Below are 27508 nucleotides of genomic sequence, written 5' to 3'. Positions count from 1 at the left end.
CCCAATACCAAGCCCTGCATGCAACACCAATGAACGGACCCCCATCACAGACCTGTATGGATACCCATCACTAAGCATGCACATTAGAGAGAATCATCTAGCCCACAAAATCACTACTCACACAAGGAAAAGCTGCCAGGGCAATAACAACCATAGAGAGCAACATACTCATACACAAGATGACACACACACAGAAACAATAACACTGCATTTACATTCCCACAGGTCCCCCACCCAATGTCACTGGAGAGGAGGTGCCAGCAACATCCAGTCCACCCCCAGAAGAGGCCCACAGTGATGACAGCAGCTCTGGATGCCAGGATCTGGATGACCAACCTGGCCCATCAGGGATCTCCGGACAGTCAGTTACCCAGGCATAGTCCCATAATACCACAGAGCCTCAGAGCCTCCCCCCTCAGGAAACACCAGCACAGTACCCTCCCAGCGGGCCCATACCTCTGTCCCAAGGACACGTCAATCAGCAGTGTGTCTACCACTACAGGGACCCCAGGCCACCCCACAAACACAGGCCGATCAGGAACCTTGGGGTCAGTGGCAGTGGAGCTGGGAGGACCGTGGGCGACAATGGGAGGACAGGCCCAGGGAACCAACTCTCCAGGAGGCACTCACCAACATCCTGGGAGCATACCACCATTCCCAGGAGACAATGGGCCAGATACTGGACAAGATGCAGGAGACCCAGGGGGTTCATGAGAGACAGTACCTGGGGATCAGGGAGGACTTGAAGGATATCAACACCACCCTGGTCACCATTGCAGGGGTGCTGGCAGACATGGCCAACACCATGAGGGAGACAGTGGCACACCACCGAGCCCCTGACACTATCCACACCGATGAACAGCCTTTAGACCTCTGCTGCTGCTTGTGGACAGGAGGCCCCGCCACAGGAACAGGCCACCAGCACCCCATCCCCTGCAGAAGGAGAACCACCCCACAAACGGTCCCTGCGATCCAGGCAGAAGCCATAGACTATTGCCAAGACCTCCGCCAGGAAATAAGACTCTCCTGATTGTCACCCTTGTATCCCACTCTGTCACCCTGTCCACCTTGAACTGCCATTGCTGCACTTCCTATGCCCCTTGGACAATGCACCTGTGATACAAATAGACTGGAATCTATCCTGGACATTCCTCTATCATCACCCCAGCCCATTGCACACCCCCCTCTAATCATTAGCAATTAAAATAAACACCATTTTAATAAATACAAGTATGGAGTCCATCAAATCATTTAACCATGTATTTGTTTAACAAGATTTGAGCACTGCAATATAACTGTACAGTATTGTATGCATAGGAATGACCTGTAGCTGACTGCAGTCAACGCACCAGGAGCGATAGTGGGACACAAATATCTGAAAATAGAGATGCCAAAGGATACAGTAAGTGGGCATAGAATTTGGAAAATCAACCAGCCAGTGACAATGTCAAACACAAAACTGTCAATGTAAAGTGAAATTACAGTGTTTTACCTGTGTGTCATTGGAAGTACTTTTGTATTATTGCACTTCTGTTGACCTCATCCCCATCCTCTACCTCCTCATCTTCACTGTCCACAGGGTCCACTGCTGCCACATGGCCATCTCCAGCCTCATCCTCCTGCAGAAAAGCCACCTGGCTACGTAAGGCAAGGTTGTGCAACATACAGCATGCCACGATGATCTGGCCCTCTTGGGTCAGTAGTACAGGGATCCACCCCATGGATGGAGGCAACAAAACCTGACCTTCATGAGGCTGAATGTCCTTTCTATTATTGTTCTTGTTTGCCCATGTACCTTTTGTAACGTTACTCTGCCCTTGTCCTGGGATTCCTCACAGGGGTAAGTAGTTATGAGAGGTTTGGGTAACCAGAGTCACCTGCAAATATCAAGGGACAACTGTTAGACACACACTAACCCTTAGGGCCCACACCATACCCGTACACCAACATCCACTGGGTGAGAACCAGGGCTCACCTATTAGCCACACCTGGTGCCTCTGGAGTTGAGCCATAACATATAGGATGCTGCTATTCCTCAGGATAAATGCAATATGTGTACCATCAATAGCCCCAAAAATGTTAGGGATATTTCCCATTGCATAGAAATCATCTTTAACTGTGGTCAAATACTCCACTGGGGGGAAAACAATGCAGCTGCCCATGTGTTTAATCAGGGCAGACAACCCTCTGGTCAGCACTATTGAGAACATTGGCTGAGACATCCCTGCTGCCAAGCCCACTGTCATTTGGAAGGAGCCAATTGCCAGGAAATGGAGCACAGATAGGACTTGCACAAGAGGAGGGATCCCAGTGGGCTGACGGATAGCAGATATCAGGTCAGGTTCCAATTGGGCACACAGCTCTGTGATTGTGGCCCTGTCCAGTCTATAGGTGAGGATATGGGCCTGTCCTCCATTGTTGCCAAGTCCACCAGCGGTGCAATCTAGCAGCTGGTCAGTATCCTATATTTCCAAACACCTCACTGCATTGCATGTTGTGACTGTAACAGTATATTGTTGTATAGGCCCAAATGGTGCCTATGTGTACTGTGACAGTTAGGTGCCATGGCCTCCCCCCCCGCGAAATGGCGTCCACTTGTCCTGTATGAAGGGACTGGTGGAACTGAGGTAATTCCACTGACATTGTGCACCGTTGCGGGAGGCGGTTGAGAACCGCCATGCAACTCCTCATTGGATACCATTGGGCCCTATGAGTCACAGTGGCCAATGGTGATGTACGCCGGTGGTGACGGTATGCACTGCTGTGGTCGTGACCGCCATTTTCTATCTGTTCACTCACTTGCTACCTGCCCTTCAACAGGAGAGGACCTACACTGCAAGTGCTGCTGTGACCTGTGTCTGGAACCAACCATGGCTCATGTCACTGGGGAAAGGGTCTCTGCCTTCACCGCTGCGGAGTTGGAGTGACTGGTGGATGAGGTCGTACCCCAGTACCGAATGCTGTGTGGGCCTCCAGACCAAGAGGTGAGTACACTGTGAGCACGATCAATGGGACATGAATGCCTGGAGTACTGTGTGTGAGGGCCTTGTGTAGGGGGCGTTGGTGGAAGGGCCCTGGGCAGCGTGCTGCATGTATGGTGAGCAATGTCTGTGCATAAGGAGATGTGAGGGCTATGGTGGGCCATGAGTGTAACAGGCAGGACGGTATGACTGATACCTTTTCCTATGTGTATTTCTCTGCAGGTCAGCTCCCATCAAAAAAAGGGTAAATGGCATGCCATCGGCAAGGACCTGCAGACCCTGGGGGTCTACGGCAGGCAGAGCACCCACTGTTGCAAACTGTGGGAGGACCTGAGACGCTGGGACAGAAGATTGCGGAGGCCCAGCTGGGGATGGCCTCCCAAAGAGGAAGGGATGCCCATTGAACCCTGACCCCCTGATGGACAGCATGCTGGCGGTGGCCTATCCGGAGCTGGATGGGCGCTTGGGGGCATCACAGCAGCCACAAGGGGGTGAGTACAGTGCCTCAATGTACTACTTGCGTGTGTTGGGGTGGCATCCGGATGGGGGATGTGGGCCTGTGGGTGCCCCTAGGACAGGTCGGACAGTGGAGGGTATGGCCCATGTTGGGCATGGTCTGATGTCAACCTCTTCCAAACAAGCTAGAAGACCTCCACTACTGGGCAGGTGTCTGTGGGTCTCAGGTAAGCTGCATTTGGGGTTAGGTATCCCTGTCCATGGGCTGGTGACTAGCATTGTGACTGTTAGTGCATTGCCTAGTGCGTAGGGCTGTTCCCTGTGTGTGTGTGTTGTGTACGCCAACGGTGATGTTGTTGCCGCCATTCACCAAGGGTATCCTTTGTCTCTCCACCCGTTTTTGTTTTGTCACCCTGTCCTTATGTGCATCAGCATCATCTGGCAGAGGAGCAGAGGCACCGGCGATGGAGAGAGCTGCATCCCACAGGGCCCAGGAGGCCGAATCCACTGACAGTGAACGCACCAGTGGGACGGAGGGTGAGGGGAGCACCACGGCGGAGACTGTTGGGGACAGTTCTGACAGTGATACCTCCTCCGATGGAAGCTCCTTGGTGGTAGTGGACACATCTGTGTCCACCCCAACTACAGGTATAACCGCCACCCTGTACCAGCACCGTCCTCTCAGCAGCCCCTCAGCGTTTTTCCCATGCCCGTTCACCCAGGAGGGTGGGCATCTCCTTCGCCCCAGGCACATCAGGCCCTGCCCCAGTTAGCCCTGCTTCCCTGAGTGAGGAGGCTATTGACCTCCTGTGATCCATCTCACTGGAAGTCACCACCCCCACATCTATGCACACGTCTGCTGTGTCCTCTCCCACTGTGTCTGTGCCCCCTCCTCCCAAAGTACACAAATGCAAGCACTCAGACACCCAACAGCCATCCATTTCGCAACAGTATCTAGCCCATGCACCTGCACCAAAACACAGCAAACAGACACCTCCTACAACAACTTCCTCTTCCACCACTTCCCTGTCCTCCACATGGCAATATCCTGGTCTCTGGACCCAGAAATTCAGGGGTGTTAACAGCCCTTAGTAGGGATTAGCAATCTGAGAGTGGACTGGAATAACTGTCAAAACAAATGGCAGAATTACCACTACTTCTTTTGACATGGAGATACTGTGATACTGCATTGAGGTTCTCTAATGAATTTCTAGAGTCCTCCTAGAGCTCCAGGTTTCAAGCCCAGGAGAAGCGAAACACTGTTTTAATCCTGACAAGGATGAGACAAGGTGAGATGACCTCATATAAATAGGAAAGTGATTTTAGAGTGATCCAGAGACCGTCCTAGTGAAACAAGCATTACGTCATCTAAAATCTGGGGCAAAGGTAGTTTGTACTGTAAGGTGGAAATAAATGCTCCAGAAGAAGATGGTAATTAGGTGAGAAAATAGACTGGATTAGGTAGTAAACATTCTCCAATCACTGGGTAGTGTTCACATCAGCACCACCTCCTTAGAATATGCCTGGACCTGGAAATACTACACCTTAGGAAGAAGGTCTTCTAAAAGAAAGACAACACCTCACTTCTGACTTCTGCCAGACACCCAGTTCTCAAAGAGGCAGGCCATTGATCTCCTGTATACCTGCTCCAGGGATACAAAAATCAGAAGGACTGTTAGCTCCATCAATTCCCAGCTGATCCAAGAGCACTGGACCGGAACAGATACCCTAGCTGGAAGAGACTTGGCGCAAATGCGCCTGCCATGAAAATCTGAGAACTCAAGAGTAACCAGAATATGGAGAAAAAAGGAGCTTAGACATGTATTTCACCTCAGGGAGACAGAGACAATGTGATAAGGCTTGCCTTTGAAACCTGCTACTTCGGCAGGCAGGACAACCAGGTTAATCTGGCTCAGAATTTTTTGCCATACTGAAAAAGGTTAATCAGGAATTCATGGAAAGTATATGTGGGCTTGTGGAGCCTTGCCATTTTACAGCTTCCAGTCTTGCTCTGCTATTAGATTTTAAGAAATTAAAAGGCAACAATATTTAAAAGTAAATCCATGGAAGGGAGTGAGGCATAACAATAATTTCAGTCACAAAAGGGCATGGCAGCCAAGTAATCTATCTTTGTCCCCTCAGAGCTTCTGACATACCAATCTGTTTTAAACCTGTCAGTCTTAGGGTGGTCTTTCCCCCAAACATTTTGCATGCCTCCTCCATTTTTCTGACCTTGTTTTTTGCTGGTATTAGGACTCTGCACACTTTACCACTGCTAACCAGTGCTAATGTGCTTGTGCTATTTCCTCTTAAACATTGAGATATTGGTTTAGACACAATTGGCATTTTTATTTTAGTTATAAGTCCCCAGTGAATTGCAATACATGGACCTAAAGTGTGTAAATTAAATGCTACTAGTCTACTTAAGTATTTCCCTAAAACAAGTCTCAGGCCCGCAATTGCAGAGCCTGTGTGTGCAATTTTTAACTAGCATTTCAACTTGGCAAAATAACCTTTTTGCCAGGCCCACTCTTTCCTTTTAAAAACATATTGGTCACCCCTAGGTTAAGCCCTGGACAGACCAGAGGGCAGGGTCCAATGTATTTAAAAAGCAGGGCATGCACCTTTAAGTTTCGAATATCATGGTGGTGGAAAACTCTTAAATTTCTTTTTCACTACTGCAAAGACTATCTCTCCCATAGGATAACATTGAAGTTTCCTTATTACATTTGATAAGTATAATTGCCGAGTGGGAAGAGAAAATTCCTTCAAGGTGTCTCCAGAATCACAATTTAAAATTCTAAATTATAGTAAAGTTGGATTTAAAATTGTAATTCTGAAAGTGCCCCTTTTATAAAGTTGCCATTTTGTTGCCTTAGCCATTTGGTGCCTGCAGAGTGTCTCTGGTTACATGACTGGGTATAATTAGCAGGGATAGAACCAGCTTCACTTATAACTCAATAGGCGATGTCCTGTCCACAAACAAAGAGCTGAATTCACCCTGTAATTACTCTGGTACGAGGGCAGGGAGGGAAGGACATCTGTGCACTTCAAAGGCATGTCTTGAAGTCTCCGCCTCTTCAAAGACACCACTGGATGTAAGAATTGGACCTCAGACCCACTACTTCAGTATACTTTTTGACCTGTGGGTATTCTGCCAGGAAGAAGGACTGCTGTTCTGCTGGACCAACGCCATTCTGCAGGATTTCTCTCTACTGTACTCCTTTTCTGTGCAGACCTGCTGCCTGTTACCCCTTGCCTAAGTGAGAAAGTCTGGACCTGCATCACTGGAACCCAGAACTACAGTGACTACAAGGGCTAGTTGGTTGGCCTCCTAATCTGAAGCCCCAGGGACATAAATGACTTCTAAGCACCCTGTATCTGCACCTGGACTCTGCCATCTCTCTGTCTGCCCTGCCAAGTGGTGCAACCCCAATCCTGTGCCCTTGGAAGTGGGTCTAAGATGCTTACCTGCTGAACCATTACATCCTCTCTGCTGAGCAACGCATCCTTAAGTAGAACAGATGCATTTCCTCAGCTGAGTGGCAAATTGTTTGCGCATAACTGACACATCACCACTGCTGTGTGGATTGGGCACGTCACAAAAGACTTGCATTGCCACAGCAACCTGCAGATTGTCAAAGATGCATCACCTTTGGAACTGCCACTGCATGACTCTTTTCCGAGTGCAGCTCCTCGCATTGCTTGTCAATGGCATCCTCAACAACGATGACAAAACTCCACAGTGCAGCTTCTCTGCTCATCAGAACCGATGCATCATCTGGACTGCGCAACACATCCCTGACACAGGCCTTCACATCTCAAGCCCCATTTCAAGGGTTTCTCTTCTTTGATGCAACTGAGGCCTCACACCACTGCCTCGCTGCATCTCGGAACCAATGCATCACCTTAACCGTGGAATGCATCTTCAACCCGGATTCATGGAATGCTACACAACCAGGATTTAAGGTACTGTGTTCAGCTCATATAATTATGTCCCTGTAGCATGCCTGTGCTCCATCGCAGTCAGCCTGAACTTGTGGCTTTCTCCAAGTCAGACGCAACCAGATAGCCTCAATATCAATTTGTGCTTCTTGGCACTATTATCCTTAACATTTTGAAATCTAATATCTCCAGTTCTACTACATGGATATTTCTTGTTTTGGTCTTGTTTTATTAAATACAATCTACTCTATCCTTCTAACATTGTTGTGGGCTCCCCTTGTGGTGCATTTTCACAGTTTTACTGTTTGAAGTGTTGCACAAACACTTTACATATTGCCTCTAAGGTAAGTCTGACTGCTCTCTGACATGATACAAGGGTTTGCTCACAGGGTAATTTGGGGTTTGTTTGTGTCTTATCCTGACAAAGATTGTGGTTGCTGGTTGACCAAGGGTCACAACAGTCAACCAATAGCCCAATGTCTTGGACTATGGTTTAAATGGACTTTTGTGGCCACACTTGAGGACTTGACTATCAGACAAAAAAGTCAGAATTTAAAAAAAGAAAGATTTGCCAGAGTGACCTACTTTGTATAACCAACGTCTGCTCCATCATGATCAGCCCCAAACCATCCTAGGAAATTACTAATAAATCAAGCAGACAAGGGAGACTTTTGGGTCGATTTCTCTTATTATGTACAAACCCAAAGAGATCCTACTCCCTGATTACCACAACTGATTTGGACAATGCCCTGTGATTGTACATAGGTTAGCCCATTAGATTTCCATACGTTATTGCTTTATGTTTTGCTTTTTAGGTCACCTGACAAGGGAATACATACACTAATGTAAGTTACAATAGTTTGTAGGAACACTTCATTATGAGAGAACTCTTACTCTTTTTTAGTGAGGACTACGTTTTTCCTTTTTTGTTTGGTCCTGTTGAAACACAATTTTGATCCTTTTGGACTTATTAGAAGTGTAACATGCTGCTCTTTAGTGTTGCAAATTCAATACACAGACTCACACTTAGAGAAAGGTGGAGCATTATCTTCCATGATTTACCATCTTGGCTTTAATCTTGACATAATTACGAAACGTTCACAGTAAAATTACAACACCAGTACCTATAGCTCACACCCACTGTCTTTTCCTACACTACACACTGGGACACACTTCCAGTCTTTTTCTCCGGCACTCATCAAAAAGATCTCTGCAAAGAGCCCCCTTGTGGGGCCCCTTGGGCATTGAAGCACCAGCCTGACTAGGAGCAGGCCCGATGATGAAGCATGCCACATAATGGTGGGTGACTGCACTTGCTCCTAACAAGCAAACACTTCAGATGACCAATGACCACTTCTCCTCTCCTGTTGGAATTGAAGAGTTGCTACTACAGAACACTGTACTTGTAAGTTTTCAATTTTCAAGCACAAACTTCTCCTTCTGATTGAATGTTGAAAGTTTTTCTAAGCTTTTTTTCTCTTACAACTTTAAACATACTCATCTCCTGCTTTCCTCCTCTAATTTCAATGATATTTAGTGTACGTTTGCCTTTGGCATTTAATTGTATTACATGTTTTTTAGTGATGCCTTCTCAACTTTAAAATTGTCAGAACTGCTTGAACTAAACACACACTTCTCCGGGGATTGCTCTCATGATACGTGCTTATCAGTATTTACTGGACAGGTGAGGAGATAACCTCCTCCAGATGTCCTGGGTGGGTTGATCATTCACAGCAAAGAAGGTGAGTGGTACATGCAGAGCGTAGGCACCCCTTAGTGTGATGTTTCCAGCCTGCATTGTGCATAGCTAATAAAACCATACACATAAAATCAAGACAGACTACAAGTTTTAGGGTGCCATCGGACTCTCACATGACTTTGTTGTGTAGACATTTTAGCCATAGACCATGCACATTATTTTAACACACTAGGCCGAGCCGCTGTGTACTCTAACCTAGATATATTTTATTTGGCTTTATTTTTACTGTTACAGTAGCCACCTTTACGGTCTTGTTTTATTTTCTGTTTATCTAACTGTTTTGCCTAGGCCAGCACTCTGTTCTCAAACAAGACATTTTTGCTCACTCTGTGCTTCTTCCAAGGCTATAGCACGGTACATTGCCGGTGAACGTGGTATACGTTCAGTCTCTGAAAACACACATCCTTACGTAGGGACTTTTTCTCAGAAGATCACTTCCCTGGCCCTTACACGTTAGAGGGAGTTTCCAGCCGGAAAATCATGACTGTATGCTGATTGCCAAATGCTTCGCTACAGATGCTAATGCAGACTGCAGGCCTTTGCTCAGGTATGGAGGATGATGTCTTCCCAGGGGAACCTGAAGGGCAGAATTAGAGCTTAACACGCTGTGCTCTATCATAGCCTAGGTAGGAGTTAGTCTATCAACTGTAGTGACAATATGATGGCGGTATTTCTATGCTTCACTCTTCTCATCACTGTTTTAATACTGTCGTTCTGTGTCATTTTGGTTATTGCAGCTCATGCTTTGCTATCTCAGATGCAGTTGTTTTATTAAACCCATTATTGAAACAGATACTGCCTCTGTCTGTCATTTCAAATGTGAGACTAAGGTAACTGAGAGAAACGGATGAGACCTAAGTGACCACGGCCTCCCTGAGAAACCAATTATGTCATGCTCTCGGTTGTCCAGTCATCCCTGCCCTTGGGTAAAGATGAGGCACTGGTAGTTGGCCAGAGCAAAACCCGGATTGGAGTGACAGGTGTCACCTGCAGTGGGTCTGACTTAGTCACCCACACCGCGGGCGATTCTCCCGCTCAAAATCCAGTAGTCTCATTAGAATAATGAGAGCCTATGCGACATGGGGCCCAATGTTTGGTCAGGCTCTAATTTTCAGGTCCTCCGAAGTACCTCTGTCTCATTATGTATAATGACACCTCCGTACCGTATACGGAGACATCCGTGGTACTGAGGATTTCCATCCCAGCTGCGCAGATTATTTTATCTAAGGCTGGAGGTTGTTCAAGCTTGAATTTTAAAAGGAAAAACCTTTTTGGTGTGCCTTCTCTGATCATATCTTCAATCCAGCATGGCAAATCCGCAGCAGGTAGCAATAGCGATCAATATGAGACAACCTCTGACTGCATATATATTAGCAAATGGCCTACCGGCCCGGGGGGGCCAGTCACATTTGTGGTGGACACCCATCCAGCTTATAGAACAGAACTTTTTTATTCTTGGGTCACATTTCCAGCAGTTGATGGGAACACAAACACATTTGATCATTATACACTTGCAAACGTACCTTGGCAATACAGGGCATATTTAAAAATACCCTTATCTTCTCAAGAGCATAATAATTGGCTTGATGGCACCCTACCCCACACAATTTTACCAATACGGTTAGGTCCTCTAAGTAATGATGGTCCTGCCTGGCCTTTATTGGCCACCTATACACCACACCCTGCAGTAGCGACTTTAGCAGTAGCTGAGGTTCGTCGCTTATATACTGAATTAACAGCGACATATAAACGGTTAGTACAGTTTGTCATGCAAACATTAAATACAAACCCAGCACATGCTGTGCCAGCACAACCACATGCAGTGATGCCAGGAATAAATCCTGGGACTGTACATTTTATCATGGGTAAAGTACCCACCAAACAAGAGGAAACTCCATTTTGGTTAGCACCAAAAAATAAATGCGCTGGAAGCAGTATTTCCCCATACGGGACCTCAGGATAAACATAGAATTCTAACGATGTGCTTGCCATTTGGGATGGACCCTACAGTGGATAACTGTAATACCTGGGGCACGGTATTTGCAGCGCTCTATACAACCACACACGGTACACCGACACTTTCCAATTTACCTGAAGTGTTGAAACAAATTCAAGATGAATACGGGCTGCCCCGGCCCTGGAATTGGGGATGCAATTGATGGGTAATTTTGCCACAGAATCCTCAATTATTTTAAGTAATCTTAAAGGGGAAGCAGTCGCACGAGCAGTGCGCATGCGGCTCCGTGACATTCCTCAACAGGATCAGGAATGCGAGCTGGCTAAGATTATCGCAGAGACCTATTCTAGCATTGGTTGAGAAAGTTTAGGGGCCAGACCAACTAAACCACAATTTCAGGGCTAATCTAATAAAGATTTTTCCAAACAAACTCCTGAGGGTAATAAGAAGCTCTGGGATAAAAAAACAACAAACTCCTAAAAAAGAGAGGGGAGAATCTCCGCGTAAGACTCCACACAATAGATATAACCTCAGAAAAAGAGATAATATAAAAACACTTGATAGATACCAATATACTGATACACGCCAATCTCGTTCCTTTCAGGACTCATCAGAAAAGCAAAATGAGAGAGGTGGGTGATCAGAGCGAAGAACAGTGTGCGTGAAACCAAGACAGGAATCACAACGCTCATCTGAGGTTTCTGTTAAAAAGGAAGAGAAACCTGCTCAACAAAAACCCCAATTTAAAAAGAAAAATGTGGGGGCAGTCATAGTTCGACATGCCACCCAGGAAGAGGGTCCTCTTAAAGAACAGGAAGTGGGCACTAGCACTGCTAGACAGCGCGGCAGAGGTCACAATAGTTCGCCAGAGTCTTCTAGAGCACATGGAGGTGAAAGCACCTGATGACTTCCTACAAATAGAAACTGCGGGCATGCGTGTCTCCACACCTGATAGGGTGTATAAAGTAACTCTATCGTTAGAAGGAGACATTGAGTGCAAAATAGATGCAATCTTTTTGGGAAAACACATATGCTGTTTTGTTAGCTGAACAGGATTGGCCACCTGAATTTGTCCGTACCTGCCCATACGGAGAAGATGTTATTAAACCTTCTTTCTCGCCCCTTGTTCCAGAGGAACTTGCTGAATCCTATGCCATTGATTGGGCTTTGGCACAGGCACCTGTGTTATATCCCAATCGTGTGGGATGGGATAAGGAATCCCCCTACCATGTAATTCCTATTAAAAATCAACCCCAACCACAACCTCAGTATCCAATAAAACATGATGCTAAATCACCTGTGAGGGAAATACTTACACAACTAGAGTACCAGGGCATAATTGAACCCTGTGTCTCCCCAATGAACGATCCTTTATTTCCAGTAGCCAAACCGGATCATTCATACAGAATAGTCTTAGACTACAGACACTTAATTAGTCATAGATGACATATGATATGCAAACTTCACATAGCACAGCACTAATGAACAACATAGTACGTAGAAAATACAAAACAACACTGGACATTTCCAATGTTTTTTTTCTGCCAGAATATAGCAGCTGGAAGTAGAGACTTAACAAGTTTCAGTGCACTAGGCTCCCAGAAAAAATTCTGTTGTTTACCTCAGGGGTATAAGAACAGCCCAGGACTGTTCGCAGCTCGTGCCACTGCAATTTTGCACGAGATTGTCCTGAAGCATTGTCCTATGTAGATGATATTTATCTTACGGATGATGAATTATTACAACATTTAAGAATGGTAGCCCGCATTTTTGGAGGATTTGCTGAATTTGGCTACAAATTAAATTTGAAAAAAACAAAAACTGCCTTCCTCAGCATTCTGTCCCGGGATATGAGCTATCAAGAAAAGGTAAAAGCCTGGCAACATAGTTTTTAGAAAAATGCGCACAACTACAGCCTCCAAATATGATAAAAAAAACTCCAATCACTATTGGGTTTTCTAAATTTTGGCAGAACTTACATTCACAGATTATGCCTCACGCATAAAGCCTTTATATGACTTAATACGTCCTGATTTTTCAAGTACATTTTGGACAACTGAACATACACACATTCTTTGAAATCTGCAGACAGATATGCTTGCAGCACAACATCTGCACATAAGGGACAACAAAACACATTTTGTCATCAGAGTAATTACTTTTAATGAAGGTGAAACAGTCCCGATTGCATACAAATCACACTTATACTCAGCAGCAGAACAACGTTTTGCTCCCACAGAGAAAATTCTCACTGCTGCACAGATGGCTGTCATTAAAGAGAGACCTTTAGCCCTGGGCAAACGCATAATTGGTGTCACCCCAATCCCAGCCCTAGAGGCTGTCACAAAAGCCAGCATTCCAAACGCAAAAGCATTACATCCACGTTGGATACAATAGGCCACGTCTTTGACAGCCACTGATGTAGACAAAATTCCAAACTCAAAGATTTTTGCAGTACGAACTAGAATACCGAGTACCAGCACACACACTGACTACTGAACAATATCTTAGAGTCATGTACACTGATGGCTCAGCACAACCTGCAATTGGCACAAAACACCAATATTCCGCTGCTTGCGCAGTCGTAAGCGGCTATATAAAGGACAATAAATTTTGTCCCCTACACACATACACGCAAACCTTAGGGGATTGCATTGCACAATTGGCAGAGCTAAAAGCTCTGTTGATAGTACTGGAACATACAGATCCTGCACAGCCAACGCTGATTGTTTGTGATTCGTACTATTGTGTCCAGTCCTTCAATGAATACCTGCATTACTGGCGCCAGAATGGGTTCAGAGACTCTAAAGGTAAACACCATCAAACACAGACTTCTGTGGGGGAAAGCAGCGGATCTCAAGGAAACGCTACAAAATGTCCATGTTGTACACACACTAGGACATCAGCGCGTTGGAATACACGTGGCTGGAAATACACTGCCTGATGAAGCTACAAAGTCAGCAGTAGCTACGGCTGCTGTAGTTATAGTAACACGTTTAAGTACAAAACCAGACGCAGACATATGGGCTGCTGTGAAAGCTATGGCTGATGGTACGCCCTATCCTAAAACATTTCCTGCTAAATATTCCTACTGAATGGGTGATCGCCTGAACGCTGAGGTTAGGATACCAGGTGTAGGAGTGAGAGATATTCCCAATAAAGATATAAGTCTAGAGTTGATTAAAGCAGCGCATGAAAGGGTGGCATCTGCCCATGCTGGTGTGGTGGCTACAATATCAATCTTACAAGTCCGCTATTGGTGGCCAGACCTCTACAAGGAGACCAAACAATAGCGACTAAACCATGATTTAAAGCAATCCTTAACAGCCAGAGTCTTAGGTACGGGTCGTAGTTGGATTAATCACCTTTATGGAGTTCAGAGAGCACTTAACAATCTGCCTAAAAGGTCCCTGAGGGGTCGTACATCATATGAGTGCCTGTTCGGAACTTGAATGTATGTTTCAGATCTTGATGGTCCTGGCGCGGAGGCGGCAGAAACACCTTTTAACATAAATAATCGTGTCACTGTCTTACAGGAATTACAACATTTCCGTGATGACAATTCTTCTGCCAGTACTGCCTCCATAGGAATTAAGGATGTACCCGTAACATTTACCGGCTGGATTCCTAGAGTCAGGGATCTAGCACGTGAAAAGGTCACTGTGAAAAAGGAATTTGGTCCTTCTTATTGAGCACCAGTCCCAGTCTTGGGGATTTACGGTACCAGAACTGTAATTCATCGCCATTGGCAGGTGCCAAAGAAAATCATTTTGCCTCCATCGACAATGTCAAACCACACCATGTGGCCGATCCTGCATAACAGACCAAGAGGAACAGCCAGTAGTTCACAAATCCCACTCATTACTGCTCAAGAAGTTCCTCTACAAGTTATAAGCAACAACACTGACACCTCTCCGAGCTTGGGGAGGGTAGAAAATGATCTTGCATTGGTTCCACTAACATCAAATAATACAGAGATAGTTGTTCGAAATGATACAGCTTCAACAGAAACGGATGGTGCTATTAATTTGGTGCCACTGCGAGAAACACCAACTCCACCAACAAACACAACTTCAGTTTTTGCACAAACTACTGGATATTTTGCTGACATCAACGATGACATCTCAAACTCATTCACCTCTTCGACACCTGAACTGTCAAACCCACGTAAGCAAATGAACTGGCTTAAAATAACATACTTTGTTCTTCCATGGAACTGTCTATGGCTTCCTTTGACTATAATAGCTTTCCTACTTTGGATTGTTTTTGTCATAACTTTCTTTTTGTTAATACACAGACATTTTCTTCCTGAAAAGTCGACAGTTGAATTGGTGGATGAGGTCTTAAGACCACATTTTCCATCACATAGTCCGAAGAGACTTGTCCTTTGTGATTATATCCGCAATATCAATTTCTGATGGGATTGTTTGGGAAAGAGTAACATTTGATCTGTACGGTCCCACAGAGATTATTCAAATACCATGGCCCTCATTACAACATTGGCGGTGAATGACGCTTACCGCAGTGCAGAAGACCACCAACACACCGCTGCAGCCACGGAAATCCACTACAGCTATTACGACCCACAGGCCAGAATCTGCCAAAATCTAGACACCCACACAAGTCCGCCACACCAAAGGTCAGTGATAAACTGGCGATAACAAACCCTCCACCGTCGCCAACAGGAATACGCCCACACTATCAGAACCCATGAATCCACGCGGCGGTCTTACAACTGCGGTATTCCATTGGCGGTACACACCGCCGCACTCAAAATACACACACCTTTACAAAACACAACCACATTGGACAAATCGAAATACACACACCTGATACACATACACACACCACAAACACACACTCAATACAATATCAAACACACACCCACATCACCCACAAACCCCTACGACATAAATTGAGAATGAAGCACACAGAGAAACACCACCGTCAACAAACTAGCAACCACAGGCACACAACACCATCACTCACACAACATCCACGCACCTCACACAACACACAGAAACACATCCCCTCACACATCACAACACACACCACCTCACACATCACCCACACCATGGCACCGCAAAGACACCCCAGGTTCTCTGAGGAGGAGCTTAGGGTCATGGTGGAGGAAATCATCTGGGTAGAGCTACAGCTATTCGGATCACAGGTGCAGCACACCTCCATTGCTAGGAAGATGGAGCTATGGTGCAGAATCGTAGACAGGGTCAACGCAGCACCCAAGAATACGGGATGACATCAGGAAGAGGTGGAACGACCTACGGGGGAAGGTGTCCCATGGTCTCAAGACACCAGATTACAGTTCAGAGGACAAGCGGCGGACCCCACCCCCCCCCACAACTAACAACATGGGAGGAGCAGGTCTTGGCTATACTGCATCCTGAGGGCCTCGCAGGAGTAGCAGGAGGAATGGACTCTGGTAAGTCAGATCTTAACTACTTCATCCCACACCCTACCTGCATGCTATCACATATCCCCACCCTCACCCTCACCCCTATCACTCCAACACCTTACCTATGTCCCACTATCACAAACCACCCATCCCAACGCCAAGCCCTGCATGCAACACCAAAGCTTGGACACCCATCACCAAAGCATGTCCACTACAGATACCAACACAGATCCCCAAAGCAAATTTCACACAAGGTCCTAGACAAGAATGTAAGCACTGGGGTACAGGGTCACCCACCCATTGCACACAATGGCACACACAGATGCAATAATCATGCCTTTACACCCCTGTAGGACCCCTACCCAACGTCACCGGACAGGAGGTTCCAGACATGTCTAATCCCCCCCACAGAAGAGGCCCACAGTGATGACAGCAGCTCAGTCCAACTGGGTCCTCAGGACAATCGGTTCCCCACACACTGGCACATGCCACCACAGAGGCTCCCCCCTCAGGAAACACCAGCACAGCACCCACCCAGCAGGACCATACCTCTGTCCCCACGACATGTCAAGCAGCAGTGTATCCACCACTACAGGGAAACCAGGCAAACCCACAACCCAAGAACATCAGGGACCTGGGGGCAGTAGCAGTGGGCACACGGTTCAGGGGACAGAGGAACAGGAAAACCGGGGAACTGGGAGGACTACTGTGCGACAGGGGGAGGACAGGCCCAGGGAAACCACTCTCCATGAGGCCCTCTCCAACATCATGGGAGCGTACCTTCATTCCCAGGAGACGATGGCAATGGTACTGGCCAAGTTTCAGGAGACCCAGTGGCTGCAGGAGGAGCAGTATTTGGGGATCAGGGAGGACTTAAAGTCCATTAACACCATCCTGGTCACCATTGTAGGGGTGCTGAAGGACCTTGTGAACACCAGGAGGGACACTGTGGCACAGCAAGGGGCCCCTGAAACTAGCCTCGATGATGAACTGCCCACCACCTCCACCGGCGCTAGTGGACAGGAGGCACCGCCACAGGACCACAACACCAGCACCCCACCCTCTGCAGATGGAGAACCACGGTCCCTGAGATCCAGGACAAAGTCAGAGAACAATTCCAAGACCCCGCCAAGAAATGAGACCACCCTGAATGTCATCCTTCTGTGTCACTTCATCACCCTGTCCATCCATCAACTGCCCTAGCTCCACTTTCTATGCCCCTTTGGACAATGCACCTGTAAGACTAATAACTGGACTCTGCCATGGACATTCCTCCACCATCACCCCTGACCATTTTCCAACCCCCTCCACTAATTTGCAATTAAATAAACACCCTTGTATCACAAAACAATCTGGAGTCAGTCTGTGCTTTCAAAAATGTGTATTTGCTATAACTAACAAAAATAGCAATGTCCATTGTATTGTCAACATACCTATGTCACACAGCTCTAGTCCATGAGGTAATATAGCAGAGGTCACACAGTGTGACCCACATCTGTGAAACGGAAAGGCAAAGTGACAGGTCAGGGTCCATACACTGGGTGAAAGTGACAGACATATGATAGGTCTAACAGTTGTATGAGATGTAGGAGGCAGTGATGTCTTCTTACCTGTGTCTCACTGGAAATATTGCTGGATTATGTTGTTTCTGTTGTCGATATCCTCTTCTTCTGCCTCCTCTTCTTCACTGTCCACAGGCTCCACAGCTGCCACAAGACCTCCTTCTGGACCATCCTCCTGCAGAAAGGGCACCTGTCGTCGCAAAGCCAGGTTGTGCAGCATACGGCAGGCCACGATGATCTGGCACACCTTCTTTGGTGAGTGGTAGAGGGAACCACCTGTCATATGGAGGCACCGGAACCTGGCCTTCAGGAGGCCGAAGGTCCGTTCGATCACTCTCCTAGTTTGCCCATGTGCTTCATTGTAGCGTTCCTCTGCCCTTGTCCTGAGATTTCTCACTGGGGTCAGTAGCCATGACAGGTTGGGGTACCCAGAGTCACCTGTAAATGTCGAGGGACAACTGTTAGACACACACTAACCCTTAGGGACAACCCCAGACCCAGACAACTATTCACAGGGTATAGGGTCCTTCTCCTCACCTATTAGCCACACACAGTGCCTCTGGAGTTGCCCCATCACATAAGGGATGCTGCTATTCCTCAAAACGTAAGCATCATGCACTGAGCCTGGAAACTTGGCGTTCACATGGGAGATGTACTGGTCGGCCAAACACACCATCTGCACATTCATTGAATGGTAGCTCTTTTTGTTTCTGCACACCTGTTCACTCCTGTGGAGTGGGGTACCAACGCCACATGTGTCCCATCAATGGCACCTATGATGTTGGAGATATGTGCCAGGGCATAGAAGTCACCTTTCACTGTGGACAAATCCTCCACCTGAGGGAAAATGATGTAGTTGCGCATGTGTTTCAGCAGGGCAGCAACACTCTGGACAACACATTTGAGAACATAGACTGGTACATCCCTGATGCAATGGCCACTGTTGTTTGAAAAGACCCACTTGCCAGGAAATGGAGTACTGACAGGACCTGCACTAGAAGGGGGATTCCTTTGGGACGGCGGATAGCTGACATCAGATCTGGCTCCAACTGGGCACACAGTTCCCGGATTGTGGCACGATCAAGTCTGTAAGTGATAATGATGTGTCTGTCTTCAATTGTCGACAGGTCCACCCGCGGTCTGTACACCGGAGGATGCCACCATCTCCTCACCTGCCCCAGCGGACGTGCCCTATGGACGAAAACAGCGAGCACAGAGTCAGCCAACACTGAGGTAGTAAAAAAAGAATTTATTGCACACATTTGCCAATCCGCTATGTGCCTGTCACTGTGTGTATGCAAGGTCTAGATATGTGTGACGTATTTAAAAATAATGCCATGTGGCCCCCTGAAATGGCATCTGCCTGACCTGTAATGTGGAACAAGGGGATATGAGGTAACTGCGCTGGTGTTGTACACAGTCGTGGTAGGCGGTCGAAGTCTGCGGCGCAATCCTGCATTGGTTAACATTGGGCCCTATGGGTCCCAGGAGCTAATGACGATGTACGCCGGCGGTGACGGTACACACCGCCACGGACGTGACCGCCATTTTCACTCTGTTCACTCACTTGACACCTGACCTTCGACAGTAGAGGACCTACACTGCAAGTGCTGCTGTGACCTGTGTCTGGAAGCAACGATGGCTCATGTGTCTGGGGAAAGGGCCCCTGCCTTCACTTCGGAGGAGTTGGAGAAGTTAGTGGATGGGGTCCTCCCCCGGTTCACGCTACTCTACGGTCCTCCAGACAAACAGGTGAGTACACTGTGAGCATGCTGTATGGGCAATGCCTGTTTGGAGTGGTGTGGATGGAAGATACAGGGGGGGGACTGAGGCCTGCATTAGCAGACGCTGAGTGTATGTGCGTCAGGGCAAGGGTGGGAAAGTGGGCCAATGACTGTGATGGTCCGGACGGTTAAAGATCATCTTTTTCCCCTGTACTATTCCTCTATGTCAGCGCCCACCAGAAGAAGGATATTTGGCATGCCATCGCCAAGGATGTCCGGACCCTGGGGGTCCACCACAGACGGAGCACCCACTGCTGGAAAAGATGGGAGGACATTCGCCGCTGGAGCAAGAAGACGGCTGAGGCCTAGCTGGGGATGGCCTCCCAATGTGGGAGGGGTGCCCGTCACACCATGACCCCCCTGATGTTCTGGATCCTGGCGGTGGCCTATCCGGAGTTGGATGGGTACTTGAGGGCATCACAGCAGCCACAAGGGGGTGAGTACAGTCACATCCATCTGACTCTGTGCGCATTAGGAGGTGTCTGGGTGGGGGAGGTGGGCAGTGGGTTACCTAGGCCAGAGCGAGCTTTGTAGGCAAGGACCCTTTGTGAGGCAGGCTATGTGGCACCCGAACCCCACCAGTAGTAAGAGCCATCTACACCTAGTCAGGCTCCTGTGACTTCCATGTGTGTAGCAATCGGGCATAGGCCTGGTACCCCATGTCCCTGTGATTAATTAGGGAACTCTAAGTGCATGGCATAGTGCAGAGGGGTGCTGTGTCTGTAGTGTCTGCCAACAGTAGCGGTATTGCATGCACTGAACATGTCTTTCTACTTTCTCCCCCCCTTTTTGTGGTCTCTCTGTTCTTGTGTGCATTAGCAACATTAGGCGGAGGAGCAGTGCCACCGGAGCAGGAGGGAGCTGCATCCCAAATGGCCCTGGAGGGTGAGACATCGGAGTCTGAAGTCACCAGTGGGGGGAGCTACACGGCAGGGACAGGAGCAGAGACCAGCGACACCGACTCCTCCTCTGATGGGATCTCCCTTGCGCCAGCACCGCCCTCCCAGCAGCCCCTCAGCTTGTGTCCCGTGGCCGCTCACCCGGGAGGGTGGGCATCTTCTTCGTCCCAGGCACCTCAGGCCCTGCCCCAGTCAGCCCTGCTGCCCTCAGTGAGGAAGCTATTGACCTCCTGAGATCCCTCACTGTTGGGCAGTCTACCATTCTGAATGCCATCCAGGGTGTAGAGAAGCATTTGCAACAAACAAATGCATATCTGGAGGGCATTCATTCTGGCCAGGCAGCCCAACAGCGAGCATTTCAGGTTCTGGCCTCTGCACTGATGGCAGCCATTGTCCCTGTGTCCAGCCTCCCCCCTCCAACCTCCTCCACCCAGACCCAATCCCCTGTACCTCAGCCTATCCCAAGCACACCATCAGACCAGCATGCACACACCTCAACACACAAGGGTGGCTCAGGCAAACATAAGCACCACATATCCCACAGGCACTCACACAAGCACCATACCCATGCAGACATACCAACATCCACTGCCTCCACTGTGTCCCCCTCCTCCACGTCTCCCTCCTCCCTCCCTGTCTCGTCTCCACTCACACCTGCATGCACTACATCTTCAGCCACTACCTCCATCACCAGCACGCCCATCACCACACACCACTCACATGCACTCACCACCCCACTACCATTCACACATCCCCTGTGTCCTCCCCCAGTGTGTCTGTGGGCCCTCTTCCCAAAGTATACAAACGCAGTCACACACCCACCCAACAGCCATCCACCTCACAACAGCCTCCAGCCCATGCACCTTCACCCAAATTCAGCAGACGTACACTTCCTACATCCACTACCTCTTCCTCCACTCCCAAACCCCCTCCATCTACCCGTCCCAGTGTGTCTAAAAAGCTTTTCCTATCAAATGTTGACCTCTTCCCCACACCTCCCCCCAGTCAGTCCCCTAGGACCCACCTTTCCAGGTCCCAACCCAGCACATCAGCCACCACAGCACCGGGAACAGTGGTGCCAGCAATAACTGGATTTTGGAGTGCGACAAGCAACAGGGCTGCCAGTGTCCCAAGGAGAGAGGGCAAGGACCTTCCCCGACCTCCAAAACAGAAAAAGTTGCCCACATCCCGGAGGGAGAAGGCAAAAACACCTGCCACCAAGGACTCAGGAAAAACAAAAGTGGAAAGTGGGAAGACAGCTGTGCCACCATCCAAGGTGGGGAAGGGCCAAAAAATCAAAGGCAGGTCCACGTCGATGCCAACCTGCACGGCAGACAAGACTGCCACGGGCACTGCCACCTGCACCACCTCCACACACACTGCCGCCAGCACCGCAGACACTGAGCCCTTCACCAGCACCGCAGACACTGAGCCCTTCATCAACACCGCCACTACTGACACTGCCGCCAGCACCGCAGTCAGTGAGGCCGCCACCAGCACCGCAGTCAGTGAGCCCGCCACCAGCACTGCCGCCACAAAGACCGCCGCCAGCACCGTTTCCACAGAGCCCGCTGCCAGCACCGATGCCACAGAGCCCGCTGCCTGTACCGATGCCACAGAGCCCGCTACCAGCACCGATGCCACAGAGTCCGCCGCAAGCACCGCCGCTACTGACACCGCTGCCAGCGGCCCGCAACATCCTGAGCCAGTGACACCACCGCAGACATGGCTGCCATCCCCAGTGGTCAGTCGTACGAGGCTGGTGGTCAGTTCCAAGAGCCTGGCCAGCTTGCATGTTGCACCACCGTCAGTGGAGTGTCACATCCACTATCTCAGTCCTTGGCAGATTGAAGCACCCTGGGCACAAAGCCCCCTACAGAACCAGTGGAGTATCACATCCACTACCTCAGTCCTTGGCAGGATGAAGCACTCTAGGCACAAAGCCCCTTCCAGAACCAGTGGAGAAAGGCATCCACTACCTCAGTTTTTGGCAGGTGAAGCACTCTGGGCACCAAGCCTTCTCCAGAACCAGTGGAGAAAGACATCCACTACCACAGTCCTTGGTATAATGAAGCACTCTGGGCACCAAGCCCCCTCCAGAACCAGTGGAGAAAGGCATCCACTACCTCAGTCCTTGGCAGCATGAAGCACTCTGGGCACAAAGCCCCCTCCAGAACCAGTGGAGAAAGGCATCCACTACCTCAGTCCTTGGCAGGATGAAGCACTCTGGGCACAAAGCCCCCTGCAGAACCAGTGGAGTATCACCTCCACTACCTCAGTCCTTGGCAGGATGAAGCACTCTGGGCACCAAGCCCCCTCCAGAACCAGTGGAGAAAGGCATCCACTACCTCAATCCTTGGCAGGATGAAGCACTCTGGGCACCAAGCTCCCTCCAGAACCAGTGGAGCATCACATCCACTACCTCAGTCCTTGGCAGGATGAAGCACTCTGGGCACCAAGCCCCCTCCAGAACCAGTGGAGAAAGGCATCCAATGGAGAGACTGTGGCTTTGCATTCCCCAGGATAAAGCAGTAGGCATACCACACACTGAAAAGACTTGATCGACTGTGGCTTTGCACTCCCCAGGATAAAGCAGTGGGCAACCCATCCGCTGAAAAGACTTGAGAGACTGTGGCTTTGCACTCCCCAGGATAAAGCAGTGGGCAAACCACCCCCTGGAGAGACTTGAGAGACTGTGGCTTTGCACTCCCCAGGATAAAGCAGTGGGCAAACCACTCACTGGAGAGACTTGAGAGACTGCTGGCTTTACACTCCCCAAGATAAAGCAGTGGGCAAACCACCCACTGGAGAGACTTGAGAGACTGTGGCTTTGCACTCCCCAGGATACATCAATGGGCATGGAGCCCCCTCGTGGAGCTGCCATCGTGCACTCATCCGGCTGAGGTGCCCCCCCTTCCCTTCCCCCTGAGGTGCCTGTTTCATTTCGTTCTGATGTCCCAGCAGTGTTCTCTCCGTTTGTAATCTGGTATCGAGTGTGGGCCTCGCCCATGCATTTTGGGCCCAGTGGTCCACAGACTTTGAATGGTGCACTATCCAGACTTGTATAGTTGGTGTACATAATTGTTTATACTGTATTTAAAGTTTTGACTAATCCATTTTTATTGATTACAATCGTTACAATAATTTCCATTTGTCATTGCGTTCTTCTGTGGGGAGGTTGGGGGGTGTAAATCTATTGTTGCAGCATGTATTGGTGTGTGGGTGAGGGTGGGGGTGTTGCGTGTTGCTTGTGTGTGTGTCACTCTCTTTTCCCTCCCCCTCCCCTGTGTTGTAGGTGCAGTACTCACCGTGGTCATCGCCGCTGTTTTTCGTGCTCCTGGTAGAGGAGCAGGAAAACTATCGCAGGGAGGATTTGGAGTTCTGGCTCCATGGCATCCTGGTTCCTCGTGGGTTGTGCAGAGGTGAGTGATTTCCCCTTCCTGTTTCTGCCGTGTTTTTGTTTGCGTTGAATCCACCCCGGAAAAGGTGGCGGATTGGCCTCTCATAATAGTGTGGGTGGTACACTGTCTTCCGCCTGTCTGTTGGCGGTGACCGCCATGCTGTTTGCTTCTACCGCCGTGGCGGTCGGAGTGTTAAAGTGGCTGTTTATGTTGCCAGTTTCCGCCATGGTCGTGATTAAATTTTTTTTACCGCCGGCCTGTTGGCGGTCTTACCGTCGCTTTAACTCCGACCACCAGGGTTGTAGTGAGGGCCCATATGTGTTCAAACTTTCTATGAATGATATAATAATACCAGGCATTGTTTCTGATGATTGGGGTGTGAAAACAGTTGAATCTATGATGACTGAATTGCAGTATTATACTGTATTTGAAAACGAAGATGTTTATTAATCGAAAGAAAATGATGGTGACATGTTTTGCTATAATTATTATGGGCACCATTTCATACACAGAACGAGCAGTCCCAAAATTGCTTTTAATTATATACAATGGGAACATTGTCCAACTCTACCGTAAGGGAGTTCTAAAACTTATTCTGTAAAGTTTACATATTTTTCTGGGCATGATGTTAGTAATGCTGAGTCGTATTATTTGAAACTGCCACCTACTAAAAACATAAACATATTATTGACGAATACGAAATTTATATATTCAAAATCCTTTGTTTCCCGGTTGATTATAGAAGGCTATGAATATTGGCTGAAGCCGATTGACTTAAAAAGTGTGTGGGGAACTAGACATTGGCAAATAAGGGGGAAGGAAGCAGAGCATGCCTGATACCTGTACAAATGATATTCTTAAATGAAACAGTACAACAAACAAGTTGTCTAGGCTTAGCAAAGATCAAAGAATTAAACACACCCACTATACCGGCCCGTGCAAAATTTTACAAATGGCAAAAATATACAAATGCAACTGAAAATCAGCTCGACGAATGGGTCCAGAATGGTACATTTAATGTTTCACTGACACGTCCTGGCGAGTGGTTATTGTAGCCAGTAGATAATAATGGGTGTCACCAATGTTTTATCAACTCCTCGGGCGGTTTTAGAACCAATAGGCCGGACCCTCGCTATATTTCCTCCGAACATGCGGGTATGGTTACAACATATAGGGGGTCATTACAACAATGGCGGTAAAAGCCACTTACCGCCGTGCAGAAGACCGTCAATACACCGCCGCGGCCGTGGAATTCCGCCCACAGCTATTATGACCCACATCTCGGAATCCACCAAAATTCAGACACCCACACAAGTCCGCCACACCAAAGGTCAGTGATAAACTGGCGAAAACAAATCCTCCACCATCAAGCCAACAGAAACACGCTCATGCTATTACGACCCATGAATCCACGCAGCGGTCTTTCAACTGCGGTATTCCATTGGCGGTACACACCGCCGCGCTCAAAATACAAACACATCTCCAAAACACCGCCACATTGGACAATTCAAAATACACACACCTGATACACATACAAACACCACTCCCACACACCCAACACAATATAAAACACACACCCACATCACCGACAAACCCCTACGACCTAAAATTAGAGACGAAGGCGACAGAGAGAGAGCACAGCATTAGGCAACCCCACCACACAGAGGCACACAACACCATCACCCACACAACATCCATGCACAAAATACCACACACCACTACACATCACCACACTCATCACCACACACACCCCACACACATCAACTACACCACCCCATGGCACGCCAAAGACACCCCAGGTTTTCAGAGGAGGAGCTCAGGGTTATGGTGGAGGAAATCGTACGGCTAGAGCCACAGCTATTTGAATCACAGGTGCAGCACACGTCTATAGCTAGGAAGATGGAGCTATGGCGAAGAATAGTCGACAGGGTCAACGCAGTTGGACAGCACCCAAGAAATCAGGACGACATCAGGAAGAGGTGGAACGACCTACGGGGGAAGGTGCGTTCAGTGGTCTCCAGGCACGACATCGCAATTCAGCAGACTGGCGGCGGACCCCCGCCTCCTCCCCCACAACTAACAACATGGGAGGAGCAGGTCTTGACCATTATGCATCCAGAAGGCCTCGGAGGAGTCGGTGGAGGAATGGACATTGGTAAGTCAAATCTTAACTATCATATCCCCCACCCTACCTGCATGCTATCACACACCCCCACCCTCACCCCCTCCCCTATCACTCCAACTCCTCACTAATGTACTAATAACACAAACCACCCATCCCAACAACAAGCCCTGCATGACACAACAAAGCATGGACACCCATCACTAAATCATGCCCACTGCACATACCCATAACACCCCCTAACCATCATCACACAAGCCCCCACACAGGAATGCTAGCAGTGGGGTACACGCTCACCCACCTATTGCACACCATGACACACACATGCAATAATCATGCTTGTATACCCCTGCAGGACCACTACCTAACATCACCAGACAGGAGAGTCCAGACATCTCTACCCCACCCACAGAAGAGGCCCACAGTGATGACAGCAGCTCTGGCCAACTGGATCCAGATGACCAGCCTGGACCATAGTGGGCCTCAGGACAGTCGGTTCCCCTCGCACAGGCACAGCCCAACACTGACCTTCCACCCTCTGGTAACACCAGCACAGCACCCACCCAGCGGGCCCATACCTCCGTACCCAGGACACGTCAGTCACCTGTGTGTCCACCACTACAGGGAACCCAGGATAACCCACCACCCCAACAACACCAGGGACCTGGGGGCAGTGGTAGTGGGCACACGGTCCAGGGGACGGAGGCACAGGAACACAGGGGAACTGAGAGGGCTGCTGTGCGACAGGGGACGGACAGGCCAAGGGAACTGACTCTCCACGAGGCACTCTCCTCCATCATGGGAGCATACCAGCACTATCAGGAGACGATGGCTACGGTCCTGGCCAAGTTTCAGGAGACCCAGCGCCTGCAGGACGAACAGTATTTGGGGGTTCAGGGAGGAGCTCAGAACCATCAGCTCCGCCCTGGGCCCCATCGTCGGGGTGCTGAAGGACATACAGAAGACCATGAGGGACACTGTGGCACTCCAAGGGGCCCCTGACACTAGCCTGGACGATGAACTGCCCACCACCTCCGCCGGCATTAGTGGACAGGACGCCCCGCCACAGGACCACCACACCAGCACACCACCCCCTGCAGACGGAGAACCACCCCGCAACCGGTCCGCGAGATCGAGGGACAGGACAGAGCAAGATGGCAAGACCCCCGCCAGGAAATGAGACCACCCTGATTCTCATCCCACTGTCCCACTTTGTTACCCTGTCCGGA

The sequence above is a fragment of the Pleurodeles waltl genome, chromosome 8, assembly GCF_031143425.1.
Source record: "Pleurodeles waltl isolate 20211129_DDA chromosome 8, aPleWal1.hap1.20221129, whole genome shotgun sequence".
Lineage (NCBI taxonomy): Eukaryota > Metazoa > Chordata > Amphibia > Caudata > Salamandridae > Pleurodeles > Pleurodeles waltl.
The sequence above is the reverse complement of the archived record's forward strand: the minus strand, read 5'-3'. Positions refer to the sequence as shown.